At 37.3% G+C, this 14,773-nt stretch overlaps 1 pseudogene; it reads right to left on the bottom strand.

Annotated features, from left to right (window-relative positions):
• Nucleotides 1-3,976: 3,976 nt before the first annotated feature.
• On the bottom strand, nucleotides 3,977-7,038 carry LOC107707853 (uncharacterized; annotated as a pseudogene).
• Nucleotides 7,039-14,773: the final 7,735 nt, after the last annotated feature.

The following is a 14,773-nucleotide window of genomic DNA, read 5'->3' as shown; positions in this document are numbered from 1 at the left end:
ATTTGGACAACTTTAAAGGTGATTTTCTCATTATTTTGATTTTTTTTGCACCCTCAGATTCCAGATTTTGTAGTTGTATCTCGGCCAATATTTATTTATATACTTATTTATTCAGCTTTCAGATGATGTATAAATCGCAATTTCTGAAAATTGACCCTTATGACTGGTTTTGTGGTCCAGGGTCACATATGTCATGTGATTTAACAGTTATTCTGCCATTCACATAGGATTAAGAAAATTATCTTAATTAATACTAATTGGTATTTGGCATTGGTTAAAGTATAAAAATCCTAGTGTGAGGTAAGATATCAAGTTAATACTTGCAATGCTATTGATCAACACTTTTGGTTCCAAATGTTTTTAAGAATTTGGTGTGTTTCGGTAAATATTTATTAATTTATTAAGTCATTTAGCAGATAAATATAATTGTATTTTTAAGTGGAACCGTGAAAACACTCACAAACTCAAAAAGAGAAGTTAATGCCTGTGAAAGCTGTTGCCCTACTTGACCTTCTGCATCATGTCTTTTTTCATCCTTCTCTGAGCTGAAAAACTCTTCAGCCCAAATGCTTTTCCACAGTTGACTTTGATCCGTAATACATCTCGGCATGGTTTCTCCTTCTGATCTGCTGCATGTTTCAGTGCTGAGGAATAACATGCCGCTTGTGTTGACGTCAGGCAAGATGAAGGTTTTGGATTAATTACTTTTCCAAGATATGCTTCAGTTTTAATTTTCTGGACAATAAATGAGCAATAGAAGGGACTCGGGGCAGTACGAAACCACCCAGAACACGCTAGCAACTGCATATCAATGAGCTAAAAACACTTTAGCAATCGCTCTCAACACCCATCGTGGTGGCGTTTTCCGAGTACACGCAAAAAGAAATAGAGAAATATAATGTAGTAGTCTGTTATTTTTCCATTTTCTTTATCCAAGTTTAAAGTCAGATGGCGGATAGTCCCTAATACTGAGACTAGTGGGGCATTTGTGGGTATTTCCCAGTGTCCATCTGCTGCTTGTCTCCATATAACTGCTGTAACCGTGACTGTAAGATGAGAGTTACTGTAGGATTGATCTCAATCACCCAAGGTGAGGATAGTGTCATTTTAAGACCTTCTCATTTGAGCATGTGTTTTAGTACATAGCAAAATATACAGGCCTATAAATATTTTTTTGAATTACAGATGACATCACGTGTATGACCAATCCATAGTCATTAATGTCAGTGTATACAGTACGCCTATTCTGTGTTTATCTTGTTTCTAAAAGATCTCTGTTAGATGAAACAAAAACCCACAATCTACGCCAGCAGGAACTTCACCCGATGTGTTGAGACCAGATGTACCACAACGTGGTATTACAAAAATGCCAAGTGCATGATGGGAGATTTCCTCTCCCAAAAAAGACGACTGGTGAAATGTTGTGTTTGTAAGACAAAACCATCACATACCCAACTTGATGAATGATCATATTTCCTGAGCGTGTCGGAATTATTTTTATCCAAATGTTTTTAAGAATTTGGTGTGTTTCGGTAAATATTTATTAATTTATTAAGTCATTTAGCAGATAAATATAATTGTATTTTTAAGTGGAACCGTGAAAACACTCACAAACTCAAAAAGAGAAGTTAATGCCTGTGAAAGCTGTTGCCCTACTTGACCTTCTGCATCATGTCTTTTTTCATCCTTCTCTGAGCTGAAAAACTCTTCAGCCCAAATGCTTTTCCACAGTTGACTTTGATCCGTAATACATCTCGGCATGGTTTCTCCTTCTGATCTGCTGCATGTTTCAGTGCTGAGGAATAACATGCCGCTTGTGTTGACGTCAGGCAAGATGAAGGTTTTGGATTAATTACTTTTCCAAGATATGCTTCAGTTTTAATTTTCTGGACAATAAATGAGCAATAGAAGGGACTCGGGGCAGTACGAAACCACCCAGAACACACTAGCAACTACAGCTAAAAACACCTTAGCAATCGCTCTCAACACCCATCGTGGTGGCGTTTTCCGAGTACACGCAAAAAGAAATAGAGAAATATAATGTAGTAGTCTGTTATTTTTCCATTTTCTTTATCCAAGTTTAAAGTCAGATGGCGGATAGTCCCTAATACTGAGACTAGTGGGGCATTTGTGGGTATTTCCCAGTGTCCATCTGCTGCTTGTCTCCATATAACTGCTGTAACCGTGACTGTAAGATGAGAGTTACTGTAGGATTTATCTCAATCACCCAAGGTGAGGATAGTGTCATTTTAAGACCTTCTCATTTGAGCATGTGTTTTAGTACATAGCAAAATATACAGGCCTATAAATATTTTTTTGAATTACAGATGACATAATGTGTATGACCAATCCATAGTCATTAATGTCAGTGTATATAGTACGCCTATTCTGTGTTTATCTTGTTTCTAAAATATCTCTGTTAGATGAAACAAAAACCCACAATCTACGCCAGCAGGAACTTCACCCGATGTGTTGAGACCAGATGTACCACAACGTGGTATTACAAAAATGCCAAGTGCATGATGGGAGATTTCCTCTCCCAAAAAAGACGACTGGTGAAATGTTGTGTTTGTAAGACAAAACCATCACATACCCAACTTACATTTTTTTTTACCGTTCAATAGTTTGGGGTTAGTAAGATGGGCTTTTTATAGAAAGCAATGCTTTTCAGCAAGGATGCATTAAATGTATTAAAAGTGACATTTATAAAGATACAAAAGGTTTCTGTTTCTAACTCATCAAAGAATCGAAGAATGATCATATTTCCTGAGCGTGTCGGAATTATTTTTAAATGGTCATGTGACACTGAAGACTGGAGTAATGATGCTGAAAAAAACAACTTTGCATCACATGAATAAATTACATTGTGCTGTTTTTATTGTATTTTTAATCAAATAAATGCAGCCTTGGTGAGCATAAGTGACTTTTAACAAATCTTACCAACCCCAAACTTTTGAATGGTAGTGTAGGGAAATATTGTGATGGAGGAACAAATGATCTACAACAGTCAAAATGTTGGTCTTGCAAAAGAGGAAAATCAGGTCAAAGTAGTTTTTAAAGAGGCGTCGTGTGGAATTTAAGCCCCTGAGGGGTTTCTCCCCAGCCTCCACCCTGCACTGGGAAACCAAGCTGATTGAATTAGCCGGAGGATAAAAAGGTGTAAACCATCCTGTAGTCATAATACACTACATTAAACCCTAGTTGGTCCACATTTTTGACTGAAACTTGGGTAAGGTTTCAATGGGTTTATTTAGAAACTCTTTGCAAAAAGAACGGAAACACTATTGCAAGCTTACGCATTGACACTCCTCTGTGAGCAATCAGATAAAAAAAGCGGTTTTGGCACGATGGCCGCTGTGTCATCATTTACGCTAAAAGCCTATCTTATCACCTCTTGTTTTAGAAAAGTACAGAAAGCAGATGGCAAAGTCCCAAGGGCAATTTGACATGGTACTGGAACTAAAAATACTATGGATTGTGGTTCTCGCCGTATGTACAAGCATTTTAAATTGGCATGTTCAAATTAATGGTTCTGTTATCCAGTTTAGATAACACACATTTTCCATTACAACTTTAAATTATGGTCTTGATGGTGGTTACTTGGTCCAAAAATTTGCCCCACAATCCTACTGAAGTGCAGTGTTATTGAATGTGCAAAAAATAAAAAAAATTCACCCAAAAATAAAAGTCATTATGTTGTTCCAAACTTGTTTGGCTTTCTTCTGTGGTACAGAAAATATATTTTGGAAACACAATGAAAGTTAATGAGGTGCATATATATATATATATATATATATATATATAGTCTTCCGTGATGTGCAGAAGACAAAACTGGTTTGGAACTATGTTAAGGGAAGTAAATGACAACTTAAATTTGGGGTCTCTTTAAAAGGAAGCTAAAAATGTGTGCAACAAAGCAGATAAGAGCTTTGGCACATGTTCAAATTCACACCAAAAGTCAGACTTCAACACGTGATGCAATGCAGATTTTTTTTAATGCATTATGATTAAGGAGAGCATTTACAATAAAATTAAGTTGTACATTAAGCAGACGGATTACATTACAGAAAACTCTGGAAAAGAGAGAGACACAAATAAATAGATCTACTTTAAAAACAATTAGCCCCCTTCCCCAACAAAAATACTGAGTTGCACTTCAACTGTACTGAGTCGCCGCAAGTCCTGCGCGTTATTACAACAGAAGCCTTAAAGCAATGCCTTTGGTCTAAACTGCAAGAGGAGTTACATGCTACTGTCGTACTATCACTATGAAGCGCATGGCAATCACTTACAATAAAAGAGCAAAGGCAGGCGTATTTGCAACTGGATATTGTATGCAATCTTCAGACGCTGATCAGTTGGGGGAAGAGTTCAGTCGCAAACATGTCATCCCAAGAGCCCTCGGAGCAGAGGGGGGATGAAATGTTACTGAAGGGGGAAGGAGACCTCTCGTATCCAGAGTCACTGTACGCATCCGTCAGATTCGAAGCCTTCTCGTAGTCGCTGAAGGAAGAGGCGTCGGAGAGGAAATCATCAACCGCGTCTGGACTCCGATCCACGGCAGGGATGACCACTTCCTCCGGTTCATCTTTGACAGACACTGTTTGGGTTTCCACCTCGATTTTTTCATCGGCCTCGGAGAAGGCGATAGAATCCTCGCTTTTGACTTCGCAAATGCTCTCCTCGCTCACCACCTCGGTGGGTTTGGTGTAGATGTGGTCGAAGTGGATCAGTTCATTAAGGGCCTCCAGCTTAACTGGTGCGGGCCCCAAAGCTGCAGGTGGGGAGGCAGGTACTTGCTCTCCTGCACCTCCATCCAGCACAAGCTCTGGCTGGGGCTCCTGTGCTTCTGGGAGCTCTGTCTTGAGGAAGAGCTCTGGGTCAAGGATGTCCAGAATACCAAGCAAGAGATCAGACTGCAGGACGAAAAGATGATGGAAAGTGAGATTTTGTCGGTGCAGCAAAAACACAAGACGAAACGGTCAATGCGATATGTGACCCTGGAGCACAAAAGCAGTGTTAAGTCGCTGGGGTATATTTGTAGCAATAGCCAACAATACATTGTATGGGTCAAAATTATCCATTTTTCTTTTATGCCAAAAATCATTAGCATATTAAGTAAAGATCATGTTCCATGAAGATATTTTGTAATTTCGTATTTCGTAAACATATCAAAACATAATTTTTGATTAGTAACATGCATTGCGAAGAACGTCATTTAGACAACTTTAAAGGTGATTTTCTCAATATTTTGATTTTTTTGCAGATTCCAGATTTTCAAATAGTTGCATCTCGGCCAAATATTGTCCTCCTATCCTAACAAACCATGCATCAATGGAAAGCTATGTATAAATCTCAATTTAAAAAAATTGACCCTTATGACTGGTTTTGTGGTCCAGGGTCACATAAACCTCTCAAAGCCAAAAACTGCAGGATCTTCACCTCAGAGTCTGAAGGGCCAGGGCTGAGAGTATCCATGGAGAAGTCTTCAGATTTGGGGACTGCTGGGCCTGCACCTGCTGCGGAGGCACACGTAGCCTGAGTGCTGCTGACTCAGAAGACCCGGTCACCAAACCCAAATCGCTCACCTCGGACTCCAGTACCTGAACCTAAGAGAGAATGAGAGGCATTAGAAAAACCACACTCTGCAGCCGCCTGTTTAACTAACATGAGCACGGGTTACAACCTATTTTTTTTTACCTTTTCTTTCTCTTCCAAAGTATCCAACCCCAGTCTCTGTCTTAGTTCCTCATTCTCACTGAGCAGATCGCTCGTCTGCTCTCGCAACAGCCCGTTCTCGACGTGAAGTTTCTCATTCTGTGGAAAACATGTCGAAATTAAATCTTTCCTCTAAACAGAGAGAGAGAGAAGAAAAAGAAAAATAGAAACAAAATCTGTTAAGAGTCAAAGTACCTCGAGCTCCAGCTCCAAGACTTGCTGCTCCAACTCTCCCATTTTGGCCTTTTTTCTGTCTCTTGCTGTCTGTGCAGCAACTCTGTTCTTCAGTTTCCTAGAAAAAATTAAATCATAGCTATTAAAAATACATGTTTTGGCTAAACAATAAATATAGGATTTATGTGGGACATGATACGGTGGGAAACTTTTTTTTGTATTTATACAATTATTCCCTTATATGGTCTTATGTGTGTGTTTGTGTGTGTGCAAAAACAGGTAACATTTTTAAATGTTCAAAAATCATGTTTTTTTTTTTATTATGTTATCATGTTTTTAAGTGTTTTATGGTGTTAGCTGTACTTTTTAGTTATTTTTTTTTTAATTATTATTTAATCAAAATAACCCAACTGCAGTTTGATTGAGATTAATTGGAATGCACAATGAAAAACATGATTTTTGAAAATTGCTAAAAACGGAGTTATCTGTTTTTGCAAATGAACTAATAAACCAATTTTGGCAGGTCAGACAGTTTTGAGGAAACGGCGCATGCGCAGTCGAGTTCCTGCCACGCAGGCAGATGTGGATAAATTATATTGATTCAGAGGGGGAGGGACTGACCGGCAAAACCCACTGATCTTGGCTGAGATTCAAATTCTTCCACATGAAAGGGTCAAACTGGTTAAACTGACTACATTTACATACTATAACGTCGATATATGAAATGTCTAAAACTAAATATTGCGCCCCTCGTGAATTATTTCGGTTTCAAACCGACCGAACGGATTAAAAAACTGATGAAATTAAATCCCAACTCGTCTCACCTTCTTTGCGCTTTTTCCTCTGGGCTCAGATGTGTGAGTCTCTGCCTTTTGCGCAGCGGTGCTCCAGAGACGGTGGAGTCGGAGTCTGAAGACGGTTGGTTCGGTATCATGACAGATATGGAGCGGCTCGGTTTCCCCGATATCAGGAGGACTTTATGGGCTCCTCCGGTCCCCGCTGTGACTACGACCATGTTGTCTGGTTAAGGATCTGAGTGAAGACCCTTTTCGGTATTTGTTTAGGGGTGGGAAAACGTCCGAAAAATCGTCTTAATTCCCTGTATATCTTCCCCTTCGATGTCTGAAAATTGAAGGCGTGGAGACGCTCGCGTTCTTTTTCTAGCGTCGTGGTGCGCTGTGATTGGCTGCCGGGATCACTGACGTATTTGTACGTCAGTCTTTCCTTGGGTTAAAATAGCTGATGTAATTTTCGTGTTTACGTTTATTCCTTCACGCTCATGACATTATTGATATGGAAAATTTTTCAGAAATTCTTCAAGTGACTTTAAGAGTCACCATTCTGGAAATTGCATTGCAAAAAGTGTGGCCTTATTAATAATTAGCCATAATTAGATCTAATTATGAGTAAATTCCACAAGAAATTTTGGGATAAAGACGTTATTTTATTTTTTTTTATGAAGAAATAAAGCATTATGTTCTTCTTTATGTGAAACTTAAGTTACTCATTGAATCTCATGCCTTTGATTTTTCCATTTTCATCTTTCCCCATCTACACTTTGTGAATTGATCTATTTTCCAGAGACGGTGGAGTCGGAGTCTGAAGACGGTTGGTTCGGTATCATGACAGATATGGGGCGGCTCGGTTTCCCCGATATCAGGAGGACTTTATGGGCTCCTCCGGTCCCCGCTGTGACTACGACCATGTTGTCTGGTTAAGGATCTGAGTGAAGACCCTTTTCGGTATTTGTTTAGGGGTGGGAAAACGTCCGAAAAATCGTCTTAATTCCCTGTATATCTTCCCCTTCGATGTCTGAAAATTGAAGGCGTGGAGACGCTCGCGTTCTTTTTCTAGCGTCGTGGTGCGCTGTGATTGGCTGCCGGGATCACTGACGTATTTGTACGTCAGTCTTTCCTTGGGTTAAAATAGCTGATGTAATTTTCGTGTTTACGTTTATTCCTTCACGCTCATGACATTATTGATATGGAAAATTTTTCAGAAATTCTTCAAGTGACTTTAAGAGTCACCATTCTGGAAATTGCATTGCAAAAAGTGTGGCCTTATTAATAATTAGCCATAATTAGATCTAATTATGAGTAAATTCCACAAGAAATTTTGGGATAAAGACGTTATTTATTTTTTTTTAATGAAGAAATAAAGCATTATGTTCTTCTTTATGTGAAACTTAAGTTACTCATTGAATCTCATGCCTTTGATTTTTCTTTTTCCATTTTCATCTTTCCCCATCTACACTTTGTGAATTGATCTATTTTGCTAATTGACACGAAAAGCTAATTCAATTAATGAAATTCACTGTTATGTTTTAAATTTGAATGTTTCTGAAAGTGCATGTGCATCATGTCGATATTGATCGCATTTGCAGTTTGAAGAGGATTGCATTTTTAACCATTAATTGATAAATTACGTCAAATGGTCAGGGACCCATTGAACCTTGTTTTAAAAGCTGCAGTTCAATGCTGCAGCTTTTATTGTGCATTATTGTAAGAAAAGTAGTAAAAGTTGCATTTAACTATTGCATGGGATTGCATCAGAAAATCTTTTTTTAAATCCTCTCATTTCATCAGGAAACAAGATCAAGTGGTTAAGACCCATTCAAATGCCTGCTCACTACCATTTGAAGGAGGTCACATTAGCTGCAATTGTAACCGGCTCATTAGCAAACACTGACTTGAGTGAAGATGTAGGTCTATAGTCAAAGGAACAGCTGAGCAAAGGAGAAGCTTCTGAGGGGACTTTCATGTCCTAAAAATCCCTCCTGAGGGTGAAAGAGTAGGCAAAGTGGGTTTCCCTGTTTGGACAGCAAAAATGTGCATGCAGTCTATACTTTTGCATAAAATCTGCATGTGATTCTGATAATGGGAACCCTCGTAGTAACGATTTCAGAAACTTTCAGAAGATTTCTTTAATGCATCCATCTGTTTATGTAGAATAGATTTTTTTTTTTTTTTACCACAGATTATTAGGAATTTTCAAATAAATGTCCGTAAGCATCCTGTAACAGTTGCAGCCTGTTGAATGAGAAGTCTATCACCTCAACTTCTGTGTGTGGAGAACAAACAGCGGCTGTTTGCTTTGCACACTATAGCCGTTCAATCAACATCGTGAACTTAGATGCAGAATATACACACCGCACTGGAACATGGAGAGTTTAAGTGCCACAAAAACATTTTGAATTCACATTCCTTCCATTTTTGTAGAAACACAGTATGCATCCCCTGTCTTGTGTTATAGTATTTAATTTATGATGTAACACGAAAGGGAACTGAAACCTCAACTTTTGGACATAGTTACTTGTAATTTAGCAGATGCTCCTCCTCTTAAGCTGTTATAGTGCACTAATCGGAGGGACAGTCCTCACTAGAAGAAACTGGGGTTAAGTGCCCTGCTCAAGGACACTAATACTGATAGGGCAGAACATTGGTCACTGTACCTTTACTATACTAGCTTGTTTAGGATTCAGTAATATATGAGACAAACATTTCTCTGTTCCTTTAGCTGCTCTTTTGCAGGGACATCTTTCTTGTTTCTTCAAAAAGTACCAAGAGAACAAAACCGTCACTGTGCATTTCTCCTAAAAAATCTCAAGGGGAGTCCCTAAATTGCACCTGGTTTTCTCTCTCACTGCACTAATGTGTTAGTATTGGTTTTGGTCTACTTCCTGTGAAACAGGAACTATGTTTGGCATGTGATTCTGATAATGGGAACCCTCGTAGTAACGATTTCAGAAACTTTCAGAAGATTTCTTTAATGCATCCATCTTTATGTAGAATAGAATTTTTTTTTTTTTTTTACCACAGATTATTAGGAATTTTCAAATAAATGTCCGTAAGCATCCTGTAACAGTTGCAGCCTGTTGAATGAGAAGTCTATCACCTCAACTTCTGTGTGTGGAGAACAAACAGCGGCTGTTTGCTTTGCACACTATAGCCGTTCAATCAACATCGTGAACTTAGATGCAGAATATACACACTGCACTGGAACATGGAGAGTTTAAGTGCCACAAAAACATTTTGAATTCACATTCCTTCCCTTTTTGTAGAAACACAGTATGCATCCCCTGAACTATGTTTGAAAAGAGCATGTTTTTGAATGATGAAAAAATATGTGTGTTGGCAAACTGACTCGAGGATGATGAAACTTACCAGCAATTCCTGTTATAAGTGACTCTTGACAAAGTTGTTGTGACATTGTGCTACAAAGTTTGCCAATACATTGTAGGTTAAACAGACAGTTCAAATATATTGGGGGTTAAACTGACCGTTAAAAAAAAGTGCAATGCAGAATCGGTGGTGCTAACATAATTTGCATTAATTAGCATCACAGTTTATTCAGAGAGGCACTTGTGTACTTTGTGCACGTGTTGAAAGTCTAAAAATACGACAACACTCAGACGCCAGATCTCATGAGAAAATGTAATTAATTCAATATGCTATTTCCAAGGAAATGTATTTCATGTATTTATGTATTTTAGAAAAAGTATGAAGCTCCATCCCATGAAAACGTACAAATGAAAATTTATTTCATTTTTAGCTAGTAACATTTCTCATTTCAGTTTAGATTAAGCTGACGTACCAAAAATAACAATAATTAAATGAAATTCACTAAAGCTAAGAACTAGAACATAACATAATTTATAACAAAATAAAAAAGTAAACAGAAAATATAAAATTCCAATTTAATATAAAATATTAATAAAAAGCATATCAGCGATACTGAAATAGCACTAATCTGGGTCATGCATCTGAACGAATAGAGCTATTCACCACTAGATCAATGGGTCCCATTGCAACATGACAGAAATTGATTTATTTGTCAAGCTTTTACGGAACAAATAGTAAAGCGATTCAACATGAATTGAAATTGTTTCTGAAATGGCTTGAATGCTGTTAAATTGCACGGGATTTTAGGTAGCATGTACTGAATCAAGTCTAAAGGCTAAAGGGTCAGATTGTTACGATTGTATGCATGATTTACAGTGTTTTTGGCTGATGTTTTCTTGTATGATCACTGGTTGACTTTTGCAGAATCCACAGTGACACTCCAGCTAGGGTGGGAACGTATGTGGCATTTTACCTATTGTTGTGTGTATTGTAGGGATAATGGGGCGTTGAAGGGTCACACCCGTTCACACACACACACACACACACACTCACACACACACACACACACACACAGCTGGTTTACTCCCAAGGTTTGTACGATGTTTACCCAATCCCAGATCACACTCTTCTGTGTGTATGCAACCTGCCTGCTGCAATTCCCACACATTTCAGGAAGAGAATACTGGCAAACCTGAATTAATGCTCTCTATAAAGATTTCTTGAGCATTTGTCCCATTAAAGTTTGTGACTATGCTTTTTAGACACACCTTATTTAAGGTCTTACAATTGCCCTACTGTTTAAAAGTTTAGGGACGGTCAAAATACAGTAAAAAAAAACAGTAATATTGTAAAATATTATTGCACTTTAAAATATTTTTTGTATTTTAATGCTTTACTGTCACTTTTTAATTAATTAAATGCATTTAATTTAATGCTGAACAAAAGTATTAATAAAAAAAAATGTTAGAGAATGGTGGTGTGTATCATAACACATCCTTGTACTCTTGTACTCTTTCATGTCTGATTGAAGCAACGACCGTGTAACCAGTTGTGAAACCTCAAAAGTGACACAGCCATGAAATGATCTCTGATCAAACGGTCTGGTGTAGTGGATGACTTTCTCATGTTTTATCTGGTATTTTATGAACTTGTCACTATGATGACAAAGTGTCTGGAGAGGCTTCAAAGAGACGAGTGCGGCGTTTTATTGTGTGTTGTTCTCTGGAGATGCTGCTCAGGGTTGTTAAAACAATGAGATTCGAATTAAAATATGAGCAATTCATGGATGAACTTGCCAAGACATCATGTGGTAACGAGCTTAGTTTCCATTCGCTATGTTTGAAGTAAAAAAGGAACAGAGAAGATGAAAGTGGTGGTTTGTGTGTAGGTGAGAGAGGTGGAAGAATAAATTTAAAGAAGCAGGAACCATAATCATGTCAGCCATATGGTCTGCAGTCATTTCCTGACACGCTGCTAATGTGGTTTAACCTATTTTTTAATTAATTAAATGCATTTAATTTAATGCTGAACAAAAGTATTAATTAAAAAAAATGTTAGAGAATGGTGGTGTGTATCATAACACATCCTTGTACTCTTGTGCTCTTTCATGTCTGATTGAAGCAACGACCGTGTAACCAGTTGTGAAACCTCAAAAGTGACACAGCCATGAAATGATCTCTGATCAAACGGTCTGGTGTAGTGGATGACTTTCTCATGTTTTATCTGGGCATGAGATTATCAGCATTTGCATGTGCTTTAAATACTGGAAATAGATTAATCTCTTAGAAGAACACTTTTTTTTTGAAGAGAGCTAAACTGTGTTTGAAAAAAGAAATAAATAAGAAATAAATCAATAAGAACTAAATAACAGTATTAAAAACATTTTTTTTACAGACATTTCCGTTAACTCTAAAACACAACACAATGCAGTATAAAAGGCAGGTAAAACACCTGTTAAAACTAAATATGGAAAATTTCTGCAAATTAATACAGTACATTATTATGCCCTATTATCCATCTTTTTATTTTTTACATGGACTATTCAGCTTTGTCAAAAACCTTTGTAAAGCAATTGTAAATTCACTAATAATAAATTATTCTTACAAGGAAAATGCATATCATATTGTCTGCTAGTGCAAAGGCCTTAAAGGGACAGTCCACCCAAAAATACAAAAAAATATGTCATAATTTATTCACCCTCATGTAGTTCCAAACCTGTGCATTTTTTATTTTTATTTTTTTTCATTTGTGGAACACAACAGAAGATATTTTGAATAATGTTGAATGTTTTGGGTCCCACTGACTTCCACAGTATTTGTTTTTTCAGTGGGGCCTACCATTTGGTAAATAACAGTATTAAAAACATTTTTTTTACAGACATTTCCGTTAACTCTAAAACACAACACAATGCAGTATAAAAGGCAGGTAAAACACCTGTTAAAACTAAATATGGAAAATTTCTGCAAATTAATACAGTACATTATTATGCCCTATTATCCATCTTTTTATTTTTTACATGGACTATTCAGCTTTGTCAAAAACCTTTGTAAAGCAATTGTAAATTCACTAATAATAAATTATTCTTACAAGGAAAATGCATATCATATTGTCTGCTAGTGCAAAGGCCTTAAAGGGACAGTCCACCCAAAAATACAAAAAAAGATGTCATAATTTATTCACCCTCATGTAGTTCCAAACCTGTGTGCATTTTTTATTTTTATTTTTTTTCATTTGTGGAACACAACAGAAGATATTTTGAATAATGTTGAATGTTTTGGGTCCCACTGACTTCCACAGTATTTGTTTTTTCAGTGGGGCCTAAAAACCATTTGGTTATCAACATTATTCAAAATATCTTTTTTAGGAGTAAAATATCTACACTAGCATATCAATGTCCTCCAAGCTAACATGGACTGCATCCACAAAACATGAGGGAATGAGCAATGTGAATGAAAAAATGGAAAGTAAATAATTTTTGTGTTATGCAGATTACACTGCTGGGATCTTGCTCATTGTGAGTGTGCTGTTGTGGTGGTGTCTCTGTTTTTAGCAGGATAAGCTGGGATTTGTTTGTGAAATAGCTGACAGTGCGGGGTCTTTGTTTCTCAGCCGTTGGCTCCGTCTGTAAAAAACAACAACAACAACAACTACATGACCCCAAACAGGCCTCGCAAGAGAGGGGGATGTGAACGCACATGGAAGTGTGTCCACATCTCCTGAATAATGTACTATTAACTGTAAGAAACTGAGAGATAAGCTAACATTTGGTAACTAATTGGATTCCGGCTGTGATGCATGCATCATCACTGTAATGGGAATTCTGTGAGCTACGCACAGTGAAAGTCACCATGGTTGCATGTTCTACGTCTGTACTTTGAATATGGGTTTCTTTTGAGGGTGGTTTGTGAGTTTCGCCTGGTTTCTGTCATGCACTTAACTGCCCCGTGTTTGTGCTCTTCTGTTCTGAAGTGTTTGTTCACTCTGATTCACCGAAGCTTCACAGTCAACAGGTTAAGTGTGTTTTTTCTCTGAAGCACCTCCTGGTGGAAAATAACAGATCACAGACCCAGAGGTAACAGCATCACCACCTGAGCTTGTAATTATCACATTTGAAGATCATTGCTGAATTCATAACCGCATGCTAGTATACTACTCTGACTGTTTTTAGCATATCTTTTTAATGGCAGAAACAGTGCAGGCAGCCTGGAAAGTGTCTTACGGAAATATTCCACCCAAAATGAAAAAAAATAATTCATTATGTACGTGTCTTTCATGTATGGAAGCCCATTTCCCCCATATAAGAAACAAATCATTTGGGGAGTCATTATTATGGGATTAAAAGTTTGAAAGATTTGTGTTGATGAGTATTATAGTCATTTAAATTGTCTGTGATCTTTGTGATCCTGTGTGTGTGTGTGTGTGTGTGTGTGTGTGTGTGTGTGTGTGTGAGTCTGGAATAAGCTGTGATTTGAAGAAGCTGTGAACTTTTTAACCCATAATCATGATTAGTAGATTATGACTTTTATGTTGTAATTATAACATAAAAGTAGTTTTTTCTTATATGGGGGAAATGGCCTTCCATACTAATGTAATTAATTACATGTTTTATTATCCTCATGTTGTTTCAAAACAATATGATCTTATTATTATTGATAGCCTACTCAAGTTTTGGTGTTACTCTAAGTTTTTGCTGTTTAATTTGTTTCCGTTTGTGCCAGTTTAGCTCCACCTGTAAGATTAATAGTGTAAGATGGGTTTGT

The sequence above is a fragment of the Sinocyclocheilus rhinocerous genome, unplaced genomic scaffold, assembly GCF_001515625.1.
Source record: "Sinocyclocheilus rhinocerous isolate Xijiao unplaced genomic scaffold, SAMN03320098_v1.1 scaffold1256, whole genome shotgun sequence".
Lineage (NCBI taxonomy): Eukaryota > Metazoa > Chordata > Actinopteri > Cypriniformes > Cyprinidae > Sinocyclocheilus > Sinocyclocheilus rhinocerous.
This window is presented reverse-complemented; position numbering and strand designations above follow the sequence as displayed.